The 17,955-nt window shown below is 44.3% G+C and overlaps 1 protein-coding gene across 11 annotated transcripts in view; it reads left to right on the top strand.

Moving 5' to 3' along the window:
* Window positions 1–17,955, top strand: part of TMCC3 (transmembrane and coiled-coil domain family 3) — a 288,800-nt gene that overhangs the window by 85,428 nt on the left and 185,417 nt on the right. For 6 of the 11 annotated variants that reach the window (XM_086399088.1, XM_086399087.1, XM_086399095.1 and 3 more), the window contains one exon: window positions 16,608–16,724. The exons of the other annotated variants lie outside the window; for them this stretch is intronic. The gene's annotated coding sequence lies outside the window, so the exon portion shown is untranslated. The remainder of the gene's footprint in view (window positions 1–16,607; window positions 16,725–17,955) is intronic. 11 annotated transcript variants of the gene reach the window in all.

Genomic DNA, 17,955 nt, shown 5'->3' with positions numbered 1-17,955 from the left:
GCCATTAAATCTGCTGCCTAACCAGCTGTCTTATTGTTGACTGAATATAGCTGGTGATGTTCCATCTTTACACTCCAGATCTCACTGTGCTCTCTTTCTGAGCCCTTCCTGAAATTTTTTTTATCTTAAAGAGATGGGAATACCAGACCACCTGACCTGCCTCTTGAGAAATCTGTATGCAGGTCAGGAAGCAACAGTTAGAACTGGACATGGAACAACAGACTGGTTCCAAATAGGAAAAGGAGTACGTCAAGGCTGTATATTGTCACCCTGCTTATTTAATTTATATGCAGAGTACATCATGAGAAATGCTGGGCTGAAGGAAGCACAAGCTGGAATCAAGATTGCCGGGAGAAATATCAAGAACCTCAGATATGCAGATGACATCACCCTTATGGCAGAAAGTGAAGAGGAACTAAAAAGCCTCTTGATGAAAGTGAAAGAAGAGAGTGAAAAGGTTGGCTTAAAGCTCAACATTCAGAAAACTAAGATCATGGCTTCACTTCATGACAGATAGATGGGGAAACTGACAGATAGATGGGGAAACAGTGGAAACAGTATCAGACTTTATATTTTTGGGTTCCAAAATCACTGCAGATGGTGATCGCAGCCATGAAATTAAAAGACGCTTCCTCCTTGGAAGGAAAGTTATGACCAACCTAGACAGCATATTAAAAAGCAGAGACATTACTTTGCCGACAAAGGTCCGTCTAGTCAAGGCTATGGTTTTTCCAGTGGTCGTGTATGGATGTGAGAGTTGGACTATAAAGAAAGCTGAGCACCAGAGAATTGATGCTTTTTAACTGTGGTGTTGGAGAAGAGTCTTGAGAGTCCCTTGGACTGCAAGGACATCCAACCAGTCCATCCTAAAGGAGATCAGCCCTGGGTGTTCATTGGAAGGACTGATGTTGAAGCTGAAACTCCAATACTTTGGCCACCTGATGAGAAGAGCTGACTCATTGGAAAACACCCTGATGCTGGGAAAGATTGAGGGCAGGAGGAGAAGGGGAACGACAGAGGATGAGATGGCTGGATGGCATCACCAACTCAATGGACATGAGTTTGGGTGAACTCCAGGAGTTGGTGATGGACAGGGAGGCCTGGCGTGCTGCGATTCATGGGGTCGCAAAGAGTCGAACACAACAGTAGCTACTGAGCTACTGAACTGAACTGAATTTTTTTTCACCTTCTCTGCCTGTCTCAGTCTGCTCTTCCCTAAAAATTTCTCTCATCTAGCCTGACACAGGGGCAGCAAGAAGTGCCTTCTCCTGTCAGTCTTCTGCTCGGTCATTTTCTTCTTGGAACGGTTGGTTCTCTTTGCACACACGTGTGCCTTAGTGCTGTCTGGGGTGGAAGGCGTGGGCCGTGCACTGGAGGACAGTACTCAGTGGAGGCTCGTTGATGCTCCACAGCCAGGACATGCTTGAGAATGAAGCAAGCCAGCAAAGCTAACGCTTGCTTCCTTGAAGATGTATAACCACCCAAGAGATATAGCTACAGAGTCACAGGCCTTTAGAACAGGAAAAAGCCTTAGAGAATTACTCTTATAATAGATGCTTTCTATACTTTATATCCTTCGTTTCTCATCATAATATTCAAAGATAAGTATGGTTACCCACATTTTATAGGCTTGGAGTCTCAGACTGAGAGAGATTAAATAACTTGCCTAAGGTCACTCATCAAGAAATGGCAGGAGGCCAATTGGAACCTTTCTCTCTCTCTTCAAAACCCTTGTTCCACCATTTTATTCTGCTTCTTTAGGGAAATAAAATTACGTCATCACTAGAAAATAACATTTGGCATAAGAAATCTCAAAAAGTCAATGTTAAGTTTTGGTTTTCTTTTTAAAGCATGAAACAGCAGTCTTCTCCTGGGTCGAGGCTGCTGAAACATAGACACTGACCAACAGGTATGAGATGCCCGCCATCGAAGGCCACCTGGTTTTGGTAGGATTTCGAAGAAGGGGAGAAGGACTTAATCCTCAAATGTCATGAGAAAACCCAGAAACACATATGGAATGCAATAAGCAAGTTCGGATATCACAGTGGCAAGTGTACAGCCTCTGGGACCAGACTGTGAGTTTGAATCCCAGCTCTGTTCTTTCAGCTGCAGGACCTTGGCTAGCTTCCTTCTTGAAACTCCGTTTGTCTCACTTTCTGCATTTGTAGGATACGGGGATGATGATAGAACCTGCCTCTCAGGGTAGCTGTGAAAAGAAAAGAGATAATACGTATCAGAACAGTACCTGCTGTATCACAAGGGCTCAGTAAGTTTTGGCTGTTGTTGTTGACCCAGAGGATGAGGAAACTATTGTACAGAGAACTTGAAAAATTCCTACTGCTCAGAAAGGGCCAGAAGCTGCCGGCCGGAGTCAGTCTGAGCTACCTGGTGGGTGTGCGATCAAGTGTCTCCTAACTCCACGGAGGGTCCACCTGAGTTCCCCTGCGCACGTGTGTCTGGCAGCCCTTAGAGCCAGCCGTTCCCCTGTAACAGCAATAACAATTTTCTTTGACTGAGAGACAGGTGTAGACAGGTGCTAGGCGGTTTTGTTATTAAAAGTAAATAGCAACACATTCTGTTTATTCCCCAAGATTCCAGAATAATTTGACTTCCCAGGAGGCTGTCAGTGCCGTCTTCCCTCCTCTCCTGATAAGTCCCAGGGAAGCCCTGGAGAGGCATGAATCGTTTATGAAAATTTTGTATTGTATCTGCTGATTGGATCCTTCCTAAAGCCGGGCTTGCCTGCTTTTAGGAGAGTGCTTCCGTTATTAACGGGATGTGGCCACGTGGGCCTGAAGTTTCCTGTTTGGCTGGCAAGGTATCAAGGAGGTCAAGGAACTGTTTCCCTGATGAGACTTGGGAAACAGTAAGGACGAGGTCTGGAAAAGAATTTCAGCCGGTTTCCGCCCTGCGCGTTCTGCCAGCTTTGGGCTGCAGCTCGTCCCCTTCCCCACTGGAGAGTGGGAGTGAGCTGACCAGCTGACCTGTTGATGTGTTGACACTTGGTCATGTGGAGTGGGAAACAGCAATTATCCTTTCATCAGCTTTTTAAAAAACCTGATTTACAGCATTGTTCCATCTCTGCTATATAGCAGAGTGAGTGAGCTTTGCACGTATAGACACTCCTTTTAAAATATTTTTCATGATGGTTCTTTCCAGGAGACTGGATATAGTTCCCTGGACTATACAGTGGGGTTTTGTTCTTTTACCCATGCTAGATGCGATGGTTTACATCTACCAACCCCACATTCCCACTCCAGCCTCCCCCTGTCCCTTGGCGACCGCAAATCTGATCTCTCTGCCTGTGAGTCTGTCTCCGTTTTGTGGATAGGTTCAGTTGTGCCCTACCTTAGATTCCACGATAAGTGGTGTCGTACGGCTTTTGTCTTTCTCTTTCTGACTTACTTCGCCTAGGATAATGCTTAGTTGCATCTGTGTTGCCATCAGCTTCTTTTAAGGTACCTTATAACACCTGTGTAATTTGTTTTCCTTTTCATAAAGGCCTTCGAACTGCACTGCTGGACGTAGGCACACAGCCCCACTGGTTATGAGCTTATATTGCTCTGTGGCTTGTGACCTGAAGCTGAAGTGATAATAACCCTGAAGGGTTATTTCTCACTGTGTGCTGCAGAGAGGGTCCTTACCTACCCTTAGTACCCCTTTCCCTAGTATTCCAGCATCCCATTCCCTAGGATTCCAGGAGGCCCACAGGGCCACCGTGGTGCCTGATTTCTGGGATGTGAAAAAGCTGCTGTTGAGTAGGGCTTGACTCATTGGAAAAGATTCTGATGCTGGAGGGGGTTGGGGGCAGGAGGAGAAGGGGATGACAGAGGATGAGATGGCTGGATGGCACCACCGACTCGATGGACACGAGTTTGAGTGAACTCCGGGAGTTGGTGATGGACAGGGAGGCCTGGCGTGCTGTGATTCATGGGGTCGCAAAGAGTCGGACACGACTGAGCAACTGAACTGACCTAAACAATGCTGGGCAAAAAAACCCATGGTCTCAGAAAGATGGGGATGAAGGAACCCTGGGAGTTCACTGCCCCAGCTCCTCCCCAGAACTTACCCCATCTGGAGATGCTGCTGGTATTCTGGGGACAGCAGCTCTTTGCGTTTTCCCCTGCTAGCCCAGGGGAGGTGGGGCCGGCCCCTTGCCCTGGAGAGCAGAGCATTGGAGGTCAGGGAGGCTGGGAGAGGGAGAGAAGGTGCCTGACTCACCATCTGTTCTCTGAGCAACGCTTGAGAGGATTTCTCATAAACTGTACACCGAGATGGAGAAAATAAGCAAACGTTCTCCGTTTTTATTTCTAAAGGTCAACTTCATATCTTAGCTACCCTGTTGTGTGTTAATAATATGACCATCATCGAATGCTTACATCTCTCATTAAATCCTCACCACTTGGTGAGGAAATTGCTAGTACCCCCATCTTTACAATCAGAGAATCAAACCTCAGAAAGAATAGCTTTCCCACCGTGTCCCAGCTGGTGAGAGAAGACGCTAGAATTCGAACCCAGGTCCAGCTGAACATCATTCATTTTGCCACGACGCTCGTCTTTCTCTTGGCTTTGCCTCCTCTATTTTTCTCCAACTTGGTGCAGACACTGCGTGCAATATGTTAAGACCTTTCATGGTCTGTATTTTTGCATTTGGGAGGTCATGTAAATTGGTTTAACATTCAGCTTTCTGGGCTCGGAGGTTCATTTCCATCTAGGTTCTGCATGCTCTGAAACGGAGGAGCCCCTCCCTTTTGAACAGAACACCGGTTTTCACCGGTCTGCAGCATGCCCAGGAGAGCCCTGAAGGAGACTCTCTGGTGGGAGCAGCTTACCCGGGGGCCCTGCTCCTCCTCTTCCAATCCCCTGGTCTCCCTCCCCTTGGTCCCGGCTGCCACTCCCCTCTGCTCCTGAGATCTTAATTCCTTTGTTTCTATCCAGCCCAACTCCTTTCTAGAAACACATCTAAGAAATAAAAACATTTTCAAAAGATCTTTTGCTCAATGGCAGGGAAAACCAAAAGAAATTAATAACAGTAGAGAAGTATTTTTTTTTAACTGCATGTTGCTGTTTCAAAAACTATGAATTTTACCAGGCACCTAACTCCTCTCAAATAATTTCACCTCAGTCTTTAATGAATGTGAACAGCTCCCTGGCCCTTTGATGGCCTAGAGCTGCCATCTTATTTCCCCAGCACCTGGGACCTGGTTTATTTGTCACCCCCTTTTTTCTGGGATGCAAATCTTTTTCTCTAGATAGGGTCCTTGCAGTCAATTCTAATTTCCAGTCTGAGGTCTAGTGGTGGTTTAAAAATATGTCCAAATATTCTCCTCCATTTAAAAGGTAGAAGAGATTGTTTTCCCCTTGGTTATGGCCTGTGCTTAACAACTCACTGCTTCTTTTTAAAAAATATCTATTTGGCTGCTTCGGGTCTCAGCTGCAGCACGAGGGGTCTTCGTTGGGTCTCTGGTTGTGGCACACAGGCTCAGTAATTTGCAGTGTGTGGGTTTAGTTGCTCCTTGGCATGTGGGATCTTAGTTCTTCAACCACAGATTGAACCTGTGTCCCCTGCATTGCAAGGCAGATTCTTAACCACTGGACCCCGAGGGAAACCCCCCAAAACTCACTTCTAATTAATAGAAAGTTGAGGAAGGGATGATGTCAGACTTTGGAGAGTAAGTCATAAAAGGCACTGTGGCTTCTGTGTTGCTCTCCTTTGAAGTACTAGTTCTGGGGAAGCCAAGGGCCATGGCATGAGGATATTGACTCCTGTGGAGAGATTCCCAAAGCAAGAAAATGAAGGCTTCATGCCAGCAGCCGTCTTGGAAATAGATCTTCCAGCCCCAGTCAAGTCTTCAGATGAACACAGCCTCAGTTGCCATCTTGACTGCAAACTCCTGAGGGATCTTGAGCCAGAACAGCCCAACTAAGCTGCTCCTCAACTCTTGACTCACAGAAACTAAAAGATAATAAATGTTTATTTATTTATACCATTAAGTGTTGAAAGTAGCTTGTTATGTAACAGCAGATCATCAGTAAGTTTACACCTAATTTTCAAGTGGTATTTGGGACAATGATTGTTATATACAGTTTTCACATCTTTACTTTCAGTTGCTTCTCCTTATGGTTAGGAACTTAACTAGCTGGGCAAATTATTTAAACTAAGCTTCAGCTTCCTCCTCTCTAAAATGGGGATAATAACAGGTTCTACCTTAGTGAGGGTATCCTGGTTCCATAGTAGGGCACTCAATGAGTAACTTCTAGTATAATTAATATATTCTCAACTAATATAATTCATGGTCCTTCTTGCTTTCTAACAGTCCATTCTTTTTTCTTAAGGCCACAACTTCTCACCTCCTTGAGAAACCTGGTCAGAAACTTCCTGTAACATGAACATGGGTCTCTTTGTGCTTTTTCCATATTGTACTCTGATAGATTGTGTATAGATCTCTCCAGTTGACAATCATGAGGGTAGGAGGAACCTCCTGTCTTTGTTTCCATGGTGCCTGAAAGTAAAAGTTGTTCAGTTGTGTCCGACTCTTTGTGACCCCATGGGCTATACAGTCCATGGAATTCTCCAGGCCAGAATACTGGAGTGGGTTGCCTTTCCCTTCTCCAGGGAATCTTCCCAATCCAGGGATTGAACTGGGGTCTCCTGGGTTCCATGGTGCCTAATGCCAAATAAATGAGTAGATAAGTTATACGGCTTCTTCTGCTATGTTTGCACATAAGCTGTTATTGGCACTTGATGTCATTAAAGTGATTAACTCTTATCTCCAGCCACAGGGTACATATGAAAAAACAAAAGCAAATTGGAGAGTACATTGTTCATTTTGCTTCTGTCTTCCCAGCCCAAGAAGCCTATGATTTTAGTGCCAGTTTGTTGTGGATAGACAGTAGTTCTTGCTTCCATATCTTTTTAGCATACTGGGGTCATTAGAAACAGGGGGAATGTTGCTGTGAGAACCCCTTCACAGTAGATGAAATACGATTGATTATTTGAGGCACTTTAAATTTGAAACTGTGACTCAGATTATTTATTGCAGCACAGGTTTTCAGAAAGAGGGCATTAAACATTGTTCTCTAATGTGGAAAGACAGCATAGAACAGAGAAAGTGAATGGGGTTGTTTCTGACCTAGGTCCAAATCCAGGTTCAAGAATTTATGAGCAGTATAGCCCACTCAGTATAACCAGGCTTCCATGAATCTTCTTGCCCCATATTCCCTCTCTTTGGGGTCTGCTTATTCACTAGACACTTAACCGGTATTTACCATGTGTCAGAGGCTTCCCTCATAGCTCAGTTGGTAAAGAATCTGCTTGCAATGCAGGAGGCCCTGGGTTGGGAAGATCCACTGGAGAAGGGATAGGCTACCCGCACCAGTATTCTTGGGCTTCCCTAGTGGCTCAGCTGGTAAAGAAATCTGCCTGCAATGCGGGATACCTGGGTTTGATCCCTGAGTTGGGAAGATCCCCTGGAGAAGGGAAAGGCTACCCACTCCAGTATTCTGTCTGGAGAATTCCATGGACTCAGTCCACGGAGTCTCAAAGAGTCAGACGCAACCGAGTGACTTTCACTTCACCTCACTTTACCGTGTTTCAGACAATGCTGGGCACAGGGGCTACACCAGCAGACAAGACTCCAGCCCCTCCCCTTACTGATTCCCCGAGGACTGACAAGTTGTGGTCTGCACATGGGGTGAATGGGTACCAGGCAGCTCCCCATGGTGGCATCACTGGGTTAAATTTCTCTCAGTACAGATTCTCGGTAAGCTGCAGCCCCTGGTGATGATATCTTTCTAGGTGGTGGGTTTGGATGCTATGGAGCCGTCCATTATGCTGTTTACTTTCAGTTTTGCTTTACTAAGGAAAATCTGGGACTTGTTATTCTGCTGTTAAAATGTTAATTAGTTATACTTGAGACTGTAAACACGTAAGCCCAAATTAGTAATTTTAATACCTCTTTGCTGAAGCCAACTGGGAGGGAGAGCCAGATTTGGTGGAATACGAGCCCAATGCTTTATAATCAAAAACAAAGTGATGCCCAGTGGAATTTAACCAAAGAGGAGAGACTGTCACCGTGATGAATACACAAACCAGTCAGGAGTGTCCTAGAAATTGGAAAAAGACAACTTATTCATGTGGCTCAGTGTCTTTCTTGGTACTCCTTAACAAAATTCATCTATTCAATCCATCTAGTCTGTCCATTCCATCCATCCATCCGTCCATCCATCCAATCCATCCATCTATCCATTCATCCATCCTTCCAACATCAAGTGCCTGCTGTATATCAGAAGTCAAAGACAGTTTTCTTTCTCAAGAAATCTGTGATCTAATTATTTAATAGAGATAGAAAATTGACAGTTTCAACATGGTATTATATATTTTTAAAAATATTAATACCCAGTATTAGTAAAAGAAAAAGGAGATGACTGTATTTAAATACCGATACTGGGAGTGTTAATCGAGGCACTTGTTCTGGAGAGCAATTCAGTAATACTTCGAAATGCTCTAATTTGTATTTGCATTTGTCAAGCAGTTATAGGAATCTGTCTGGAGCATATAATAATGGAAACGTGGATATGAAAGAATGTTTATTATTGTTTTTTATGATAGCTAGAAAAAGGGAAACAAATGGAATGTACAGTAGTAGGGGATTAGTTAGTGACATTAGTTTGGAGACTCAGTGAAATGCAATGCAGTCTTGAAACAATATGTTTTGGAAGAAAGTTTAATGCCACATTGTTAAATGAGAATCGGTTCAAACAGTTCATTGGCTCAGTCGTGTCCGACTCTGTGACCCCATGAATCGCAGTATGCCAGGCCTCCCTGTCCATCACCAACTCCCGGAATTCACTCAAACTCACGTCCATCGAGTCGGTGATGCCATCCAACCATCTCATCCTCTGTTGTCCCCTTTTCCTCCTGCCTCCAATCCCTTCCAGCATCAGAGTCTTTTCCAATGAGTCAACTCTTTGCATGAGGTGGCCAAAGTACTGGAGTTTCAGCTTTAGCATCATTCCTTCCAAAGAAATCCCAGGGCTGGTCTCCTTCAGAATGGACTGGTTGGATCTCCTTGCAGTCCAAGGGACTCTCAAGGAGTCTTCTCCAACACCACAGTTCAAAAGCATCAATTCTTCGGCGCTCAGCCTTCTTCACAGTCCAACTCTCACATCCATACGTGACCACAGGAAAAACCATAGCCTTGACTAGATGGACCTTTGTTGGCAGAGTAATGTCTCTGCTTTTCAATATGCTATCTAGGTTGGTCATAACTTTCCTTCCAAGGAGTAAGCGTCTTTTAATTTCATGGCTGCAGTCACCATCTGTAGTGATTTTGGAGCCCCCCAAAATAAAGTCTGACACTGTTTCCACTGTTTCCCCATCTATTTCCCATGAAGTGATGGGACCAGATGCCATGATCTTCCTTTTCTGAATGTTGAGTTTTAAGCCAACTTTTTCACTCTCTTCTTTCACTTTCATCAAGAGGCTTCTTAGTTCCTCTTCACTTTCTGCCATAAGGGTGGTGTCATCTGCATATCTGAGGTTCTTGATATTTCTCCCGGCAATCTTGATTCCAGCCTGTGCTTCTTCCAGCCCAGCGTTTCTCATGATGTACTCTGCATAGAAGTTAAATAAGCAGAGTGACAATATACAGCGTTGACGTACTCCTTTTCCTATTTTAAACCAGTCTGTTGTTCCATGTCCAGTTCTAACTGTTGCCTCCTGACCTGCATATAGGTTTCTCAAGAGGCAGGTCAGGTGGTCTGGTATTCCCATCTCTTTCAGAATTTTCCACAGTTTATTGTGATCCACACAGTCAAAGGCTTTGGCATAGTCAATAAAGCAGAAATAGATATTTTTCTGAAACTCTCTTGCTTTTTCCATGATCCAGCGGGTGTTGGCAATTCGATCTCTGGTTCCTCTGCCTTTTCTAAAACCAGCTTGAACATCTGGAAGTTCACGGTTCACGTATTGCTGAAGCCTGGCTTGGAGAATTTGAGCATTACTTTACTAGCATGTGAGATGAGTGCAATTGTGCGGTAGTTTGAGCATTCTTTGGCATTGCCTTTTTTGGGATTGGAATAAAAACTGACCTTTTCCAGTCCTGTGGCCACTGCTGAGTTTTCCAAATTTGCTGGCATATTGAGTGGAGCACTTTGACAGCATCATCTTTCAGGATTTGAAATAGCTCCACTGGAATTCCATCACCTCCACTAGCTTTGTTCGTAGTGATGCTTCCTAAGGCCCACTTGACTTCACATTCCAGGATGTCTGGCTCCAGGTGAGTGATCATACCATTGTGATTATCTTGGTCGTGAAGATCTTTTTTGTACAGTTCTTCTGTGTATTCTTGCCACCTCTTCTTAATATTTTCTGCTTCTGTTAGGTCCATACCATTTCTGTCTTTTATCGAGGCCATCTTTGCATGACATGTTCCCTTGGTATCTCTAATTTTGTTGAAGAGATCTCTAGTCATTCCCATTCTGTTGTTTTCCTCTATTTCTTTGCATTGATCACTGAGGAAGGCTTTCTTATCTCTTCTTGCTATTCTTTGGAACTCTCAAAATCATAATAGTATACCAGTTTTCTATACTAAATATATGCATAAAAGCTCTGTTGACAGTGGCTGAATTAATCTTCAAATTTTTGTTCTTTTTCTACAGTGAACGTGAATTACCTTGATAGTTATGAAAAACCATTAACAATAGGTGTGATGAAAGTACAGCTCCGCTACAGGGCTTGGCCAAGTGCTCTGGGGCACTGAGGTGAGAACTCAGAAGCAGAGCTCAGCTGAAATGAAGCAGTTCTGTCTCTCATGCTTGTGCGTGTTCATTAATTCATTCAGTACACACCCACATTTACACGTGTGAGTCAGGCAGTAAGACCAGAGAGGGCAGCAGAAGCCAGCTTATAAAGAGCTTCACAGACCATTCTGGGACTTGGATTTATTCTGAATGAGGTGGACAATGTTGGAAGGTTTTGAACTGAGGAGCAGTGTGCTCTGATCGCTTCAGCTGCTCTGAGCCACCGTAGGCAGATGTGGGGAGAAGGCGGCCCATTGAATGTTTGGAGAGCTAGAGTCCTGGGCATTGCCGAGTATGTGTCCACTTAAGCCGTGGCTTGGTACCATCAGGAAGGTGGCTGTGAGCCCCTGTGTCCTGCCAGCTTTCACCGGCAGCCCCAGCCCTCCTTCTCCATCCTGCTCTGAGTCCTGGGAGATGAACTGTGAACCAGCTACCAGGCTCCCTCATCCTCTGGTTTCCCCATTGGTTTCAGCCAGCGGGGAGGCCAGTGAGAGTGGTCGGGAGAGAAGATTCATAGTAAAGTAAGTTTTCCCAGCTTCCTCCCTCTTAAGTCCCCTCTGGCTCCTGAGTCCACCTTGACCACAGGTTTCAGCTCTGGTGAAGGAGAGTCTCCATATTCCTCCCTCCTGGGACTTCAGCAGTTCCTTCCTTCTCTCTATCGAGCCTTGGGTGGTGACTGTCCCTATGGTCATGAGTTTTGGCCCCATACCCTACCCACACCTTTGTAAACAATCCTTTTAGTAATCTTACTTCAGATTATATAGTCTGAATTTGCCATCTGTCTGCTTCAGCAACACTTGTCTGATAATCCACCTCTTCCTAGTGGGATTGGGAATGTTCTGACTCAGCAGGGCACCAGGGGCTGGTCCACAGGAACCCACAGCCTGGAGTGGCCTGCTGGTTAGAGGGACTTCCCAGAATAGGTGTTGGTTACTGCGGTTCCCGGTGAGGTCTGGGAAAGCTGATGCCCTCGAGGTCATGTCTGTAAATTGTTGTCAGGGTCCCTGTCTGCCCCAGGGATTTCCCCAGACCTTGGGCGGGAGTGTTCCTTCTATCCTTTCCCATCTATTCCCATCCTCAACACACACTAGATTCAGAAGGACATTAACCTTCACCTGTACTTTGGAACCAATGAACATGTCAACAGAAGGTGGTAGGGTGGTAGCACCGTTAAGGGCTTGGACTGCAGAGTTAACTAGACCTGGGTTCACATCCTGCCTCTGTTGCTGGGAAACCTTGAAAGAGTTACTTCTTCTCTTTAGTCTCTCTCTTTTGTGTATTTGAAATTTTTACAATGAAGAGTTTGAAGTTCATGCATCAATAAAAATTTGGGGGAAGATGAGCCCCCAGAAAATCTCTCCTAAGTCTTCTTCTTGAGAAGCAAACAAATGCATAATAAACCCTCCTTTCTTTGTGCTGTTCACTATTCAACTGCTCACAGTTGTTAAGATTCCTTTCAGAGGCTGTTTTGAAGTCATCTGTCAGCAAGGAGTGGGGAAGTGTTTTGCTAGGAAGGCAGCAGAGGGTGTTTTTCTTAATGACTTGTAAATTATATTCTGCTCTGCACTTTCTAAAATAATGTCTTCTAAGGAAATAAGCTTACTGGATGGCATAGTTTGCTTTTAAATTGGGTTGCAGACTTAACAAATCTGGGAAAGTGGTACAGATGAGCCTATTTGCAAAGTAGAAATAGAGACACAGATATAGAGAACAAACATATGGACGCCAAGGGGCAAAAGGGGAGTGGGATGACTTGGGGATTGGGATTGACGTGGATACAGTACCGTGTATAAAATGGGCTTCCCAGGTAGCACGGTAGTAAAGAATCTGCCTGCTGACGGAGGAGACGTGAGCTCGATCCCTGGGCTGGGAAGATCCCCTGGAGTAGGAAATGGCAATTTGCCCCAGTATTCTTGCCTGAAAAATTCCATGGACAGAGGAGCCTGGTGGGCTACAGTCCTTGAGGTAGCAAAGAGGCAGATATGACTGAGCAACTGAGCACACGCATGTATAAAATAAATAACTAATGAGAACCTGTTCTGTAGCACAGGGAACTCAGTGCTCCGTGGTGACAAAGAGGGATCTGTGTCTATGTATGGCTGATTCATTTTGCTGTGCAGCAGATATTAACACAACATTGTAGAGCAACTAAACTCCAATTTTAAAAAAAAGAACACTCATTTGGGAATTTATGTGAGTTGAGGGGAAGATCGATTGTGTTAAGCTACTAAGATTGGGGAGTTATCTGTTATAGCAACTGGTGTCAATTTACACAAACACACTTTCACTTTTTCCCCTAGAATTTTCCTGAAGATGATTTTAAACATCAAATATAAAAGCACGAAAATAAAAGGAAAAAGGAAAACAACATTAGAGTCTCACCAAAACAGTGTCTTTTCAGGGAAGGGAAGGGTAAAGTGGAAGAAAGAGCGAGTGTGAGTGTTAGTCACTCAATGGTGTCTGACTTGTTGCGACCCCATGGACTGTAACCTCTCAGGCTCCTCTGTCCATGGAATTTCCCAGGTAAGAATACTGGAGTGTGTTGCCATGCCCTCCTCCAGGGGATCTTCCCGACCCAGGGATCGAACCCGCAACTCTTATGTCTCCTGCATTGGCAGGTGGGTTCTTTACAACTAGCGCCACCTGGGAAGCCCCCTCTGCCCTCTAGGAGTTGGTATTTTAATGGGAACACTGTTCCCTACAGCTTTACATGTCGGCTGCTTCTGGTGAGACAGAGAAGCCCTTTCATCTGTCACTTAAATTCACTAAGCTTTAATGCTATTGGTGATACAATTTTACTCATACCTGCATGGTACTTCTTCAGATTACATGCTGAAGGAGAGCTGTGATGGGCAGGCTAATGAGAAGATAGACTTTCTCTGTTCTATTCAGTATCTCCCACTACCTACCCCAAAGGTATTAGGACTAATAGGGAAGAAGCAGCTCATTGCCTTTGAATTTCTTCTGCTTTTCCTCAGACCACAGGGCCTCACCTGATGAAGGGGTAATGGGTAATATGACAGCCACAGAGTGAAAGAAGCTTCAGGAATAAGAGATCACGTGGAAGCAACCTTTTTTCCCTGGGACAATTCACCTTGCAACAGGAAGCAGCTAGAAATTGGACCTAATATGATAAGAGGGGAGAGGGCAGGGAGGCAGCGGGTAGGAATACTGAGAGATGCCAATTTATTTGGATAAATTGTGTTAAAGGCCACTTAACTTTCATCCAGCATGCCAAGGATACACTATTTATTCATGAGAGTTTTGGTCTGTTTTTCCACTCCAGTCTTGAAGTGGAGATATGTGAGCCCTGCTTGGCAGAGTGCCCTGCTTACACAGCACTGTCCCTGTAACCTCACCCTAGTTTCCAGGGAGTCTGGGGCTGGACGTGAAGCAATCCAAAGCAGTTTTCTTGCATTACATGCACCTTCCCAGAGTCTTCCAAATAAATGGATGGTCAGTTTGAGCAATAATAACTTGTGTGTTTTTTTATACTGCAAGTTTTGAGTATGATATCTTTGAATTCAGTTTAGATCAGAATCTATTGCCACTCCATTATTTGAAAAAGATCCTTAGCCCACCCCTACAAATGAAATGTGTCTTCCAAGATGTGGGAAAGAGACATGAAAGAAGAAATAAATATTAATGATGGTATACATTTGAGATTTCCCAGTTCTTAAGAAATTCAGGCCTGACCTTAACTTATTTGGGTATTATCCAGAAAAGCTTTTTCTAACAGAGCAAAATAAAAGAATACCCAAGGCTGAAAACAAACTTTGGATTATATGTGGAGAGGGAAATTCTAATGCCATGACAGAAATGGGCCTTGGAAAATCTACCTTCCATGCAAGAGTGACACAGACCATATGTAGCGCAGAAACTTGGGTGTTGTCTAATTTGGAAGAGAAGCTTCAGGTGTAACATGCTAGCTCTCTGCAGATATATAATGGGCTCCCATGTGGAAGAAGGGTTGAATTTTTTTCTGTCTGTGAGGCAAAGGGTTGAACTGCTATATTAATGTGTAAACTCATTAAATGAGGCAGAGAGATGGGTTTCTCTTTAGTAAAAGGAGACATTTCTGGGGAGCGGTGTAAGGATGGAAGAGATCTTTGCAGAGAGAGGTAGAAAGGTTCTGATCACTCGACAGAGGCTGGAAAACTCTTCCTCTACTTGCTGCATTCCAGCCGCGCTTCTTTTTTCCAGTTCCCCAGAGGAGCCAAGCTCTTGTCTACACTATGGTTACCTCTGCCTAGAATGCCCCACGCATTCTCCCCCGCCCCTCCCCCGACACTTTCAGCCTGCTAAATCTTGCTCTTCCTATAGGCTCAACTTAATTGTTACATTCACATAAGGTTTTCCTGAACCCCTTGTTTAGAGTCTTACTAATAAAACTATACCATGACACCTTGTTCTTTTCTCTTTATGCATGCCTGCTAAATTGCTTCAGTTCTGTGCAACTCTTTGCGACCCTGTGAACTGTAGCTTGCCAGGCTCCTCTGTCCATGGGATTCTCCAGGCAAGAATACTGGAGTGGGTTGCCGTGTCTTCCTTCAGGGAATCTTCCCGACCCATGGATCGAACCCTTGTGTCTTATATCTCCTTCATTGGCAGGTGGGTTCTTTACCACTAGTGCCACCTGGGAAGCCCTTTTTTGTTTATAGCACTTAACAAATAAAGGCATGTTTGTGTGTGTGTGTATACAACCTTATCACAGGCATATCATATTTTGATATATCTTACACGTATCTACATATATTTATATAAAACAGCACAAATATACTTTTTTTGAGTTTTTTTTTCATTTTTTGACTGCACTGTGTGGCACGTGGGATATTAATTCCCTGACCACAGATCAAACCTATGCCCCCTGTAGCGGAAGCATGGAGTCTTAACCACTGGACCAGCCGGGAAGTCCCCACAAATACACTTTGTGTCACCGTTTGTTTAATGTAGGTTTCACCACTGAAAGGTGAGCTTTTTTGTGAAACGTACCACGTTTGTTTTGTTCATTCTATTGTGTACCTTGCTTGGAACGTAGTAGGTGCTCAGGAAGTGTGTTGAATGAATGAATGAGATTCAGCCACCAAAGTGTCTTGATTAGTATGCCTCTTGAGTAGGACATGAACCACTAGAGATGATTTTAGATGGAGCCTGGATCTAGCACTAAATAATATTGCATCACCTTGTGTGAAAGTAATTTCTTTTCAATTTAATTTCAACCCTCTGATCTTGTCAAAGAGAAAGCTTTTTTAATGATAGTCTTTAATAACGGCTCTAACACTTGCCAATCTCCCTTGGCAGTGCAGAGAGAGACCAGGCAATAGTATCTAGCTGGAATTTAATAACATGTTTTGTTTTTATTGCATTCATTTGTGGTTGCTTTTATTTGTGGCAAGTGATATTGATTTTTCCTTTATGGACATGATCTATAGTTTTCTTTTAAAAGAAAACTAAAAATGTGAGTTTATTTAATCAAAAATATTAACTGTACTGAAATAATGTACAGTAATGATATAATATCTTTAACATCTAAAACTTTGGTTCTTGGAGGATCTGAAACTTTGGAACAATCTAGGTCACTGATTCCTATTAGTCTATCCCCAAACCAGCTCAGGTCCATGACCGAGGAAATGCAACGAAGTCAGTTTCATAAAGCTAAATTTAATCATTGTCATTCTGGTAGCATGTTCCTTTGTGATACTAAAGAATCCTTTTCCAAAAGAGATGGTGATTTTAAAAAGTCCCAAAATGGTAACATAGAGTACTGGCAGCTCCATGTTGTTCCTTCCCTTTTAATTATGTAGGATGATCGTGTGGGGGAGAGAGTTGCACCTGCCTTGGAATCCGAAAGTCTGGGCCCTCCTGAAATTAGAGGACCGCTGTAGTCCCTTCCAGTGTGGAGAGTGGATTAACAGTTGCAGGTACAGTCTTGTGTGCCCTCTGTGTGAATAACCACTGAGTGTGTGTGTGTCACGCTCACAGTGGGCCCTTGCTCCCCATCCTCCCTGTTAAAAGGATTTGTCTGTTTTCCATTCATTTCAAGCAAGGATTCCAAGTAACATATTTATTAATGAAAGAGGATGTGTAAATAATGTATAGAAATGATGAGTAGTGTGTGAGGGTGTAATGGGAGAGAGATGGTTGGAAGTGGGGTGGGTGTCCTTGTAGCATCCTCTTCCACTGGAGAGAGGACAGGGTGGAATGGGGTGAACTGGCAGGATGGATGTTCTGAGGGCAGCAGCCTTCCTGTTTCCTGAGCTGGGGTGATGGGAGTTGGGCACGGAAGACAGCAGAGGTTGACAGGGAGAGGGAGGCGGTTACCTGTGGCCGGTCGCACGCACGAGTCCTGTGCCACCAGGAGGCCCTGTTGCCCAGAGAGCAGCCTGGGGAAAGGCTGTCCCGTCATGGAGCTGTTGTAACTGCTGCCTTTTCCTGCCATCTGTGGCTGTGCGGAATTGGCTTTGCTTACAGAACCCGAACCCTGAGGCTAAGATACTGATATTCCTGTTAGAAATTCAGCAGAGATATTAAGACTGAAGAGATTATAGCCTTACTGATTGAGTCCATTTTGACGACCCCCTGGTTAAAAACAGCCAAAGAACCAGATCCTTAAAATGATTTAAACTGGGTGTAGCCCATGGCACTGTTTTGGCTTTGCATGTGAAGCTGCTGACCTCGGTGACATTCTTACTGTGTTTGGTATCATCTCTCACCACCTGAGCTGGTTATATCCGTGGTGTATATGTGTGTGTGTATGTGTGTGAAGAGTGTGCTCACACATATCCAAGTCAGTGGCTATTTAGATCTGAGCCATATATTCAGAGGTTCACACTTTCAACTTGGCAAATACTCAGTCAAACATCATGGTGGCGGGGGGTGCTCCATGAGTGCTAAGTGTGCATGTCGGCTGGTTCATACAACTCACGTTTGCAACAGTATCGTCTAAGTTAGGATGAAGCAAGTACTGCTAGAAGGAGACCAACACAGTATTCCAAGACCACAGAGCAAGAAACATTTACTTCTTGGGGGATAAATTAAACAAGGCTTTACTGATATTTGATACTGGCCTCAAGAAGATGGCGTGGGGTGGACAGGCAAAGGTAAAGATATGCCATCCTGTGGTAAGAAAAGAGTGAATGAAGGTATAAAGGA

The sequence above is a fragment of the Bos grunniens genome, chromosome 5, assembly GCF_055505025.1.
Source record: "Bos grunniens cultivar Pamir isolate PY7600 chromosome 5, Bosgru_T2T1.0, whole genome shotgun sequence".
Classification (NCBI taxonomy): domain Eukaryota; kingdom Metazoa; phylum Chordata; class Mammalia; order Artiodactyla; family Bovidae; genus Bos; species Bos grunniens.
Note: the sequence above shows the minus strand (reverse complement) of the source record. Positions and strands in the feature narration are given on the sequence as shown.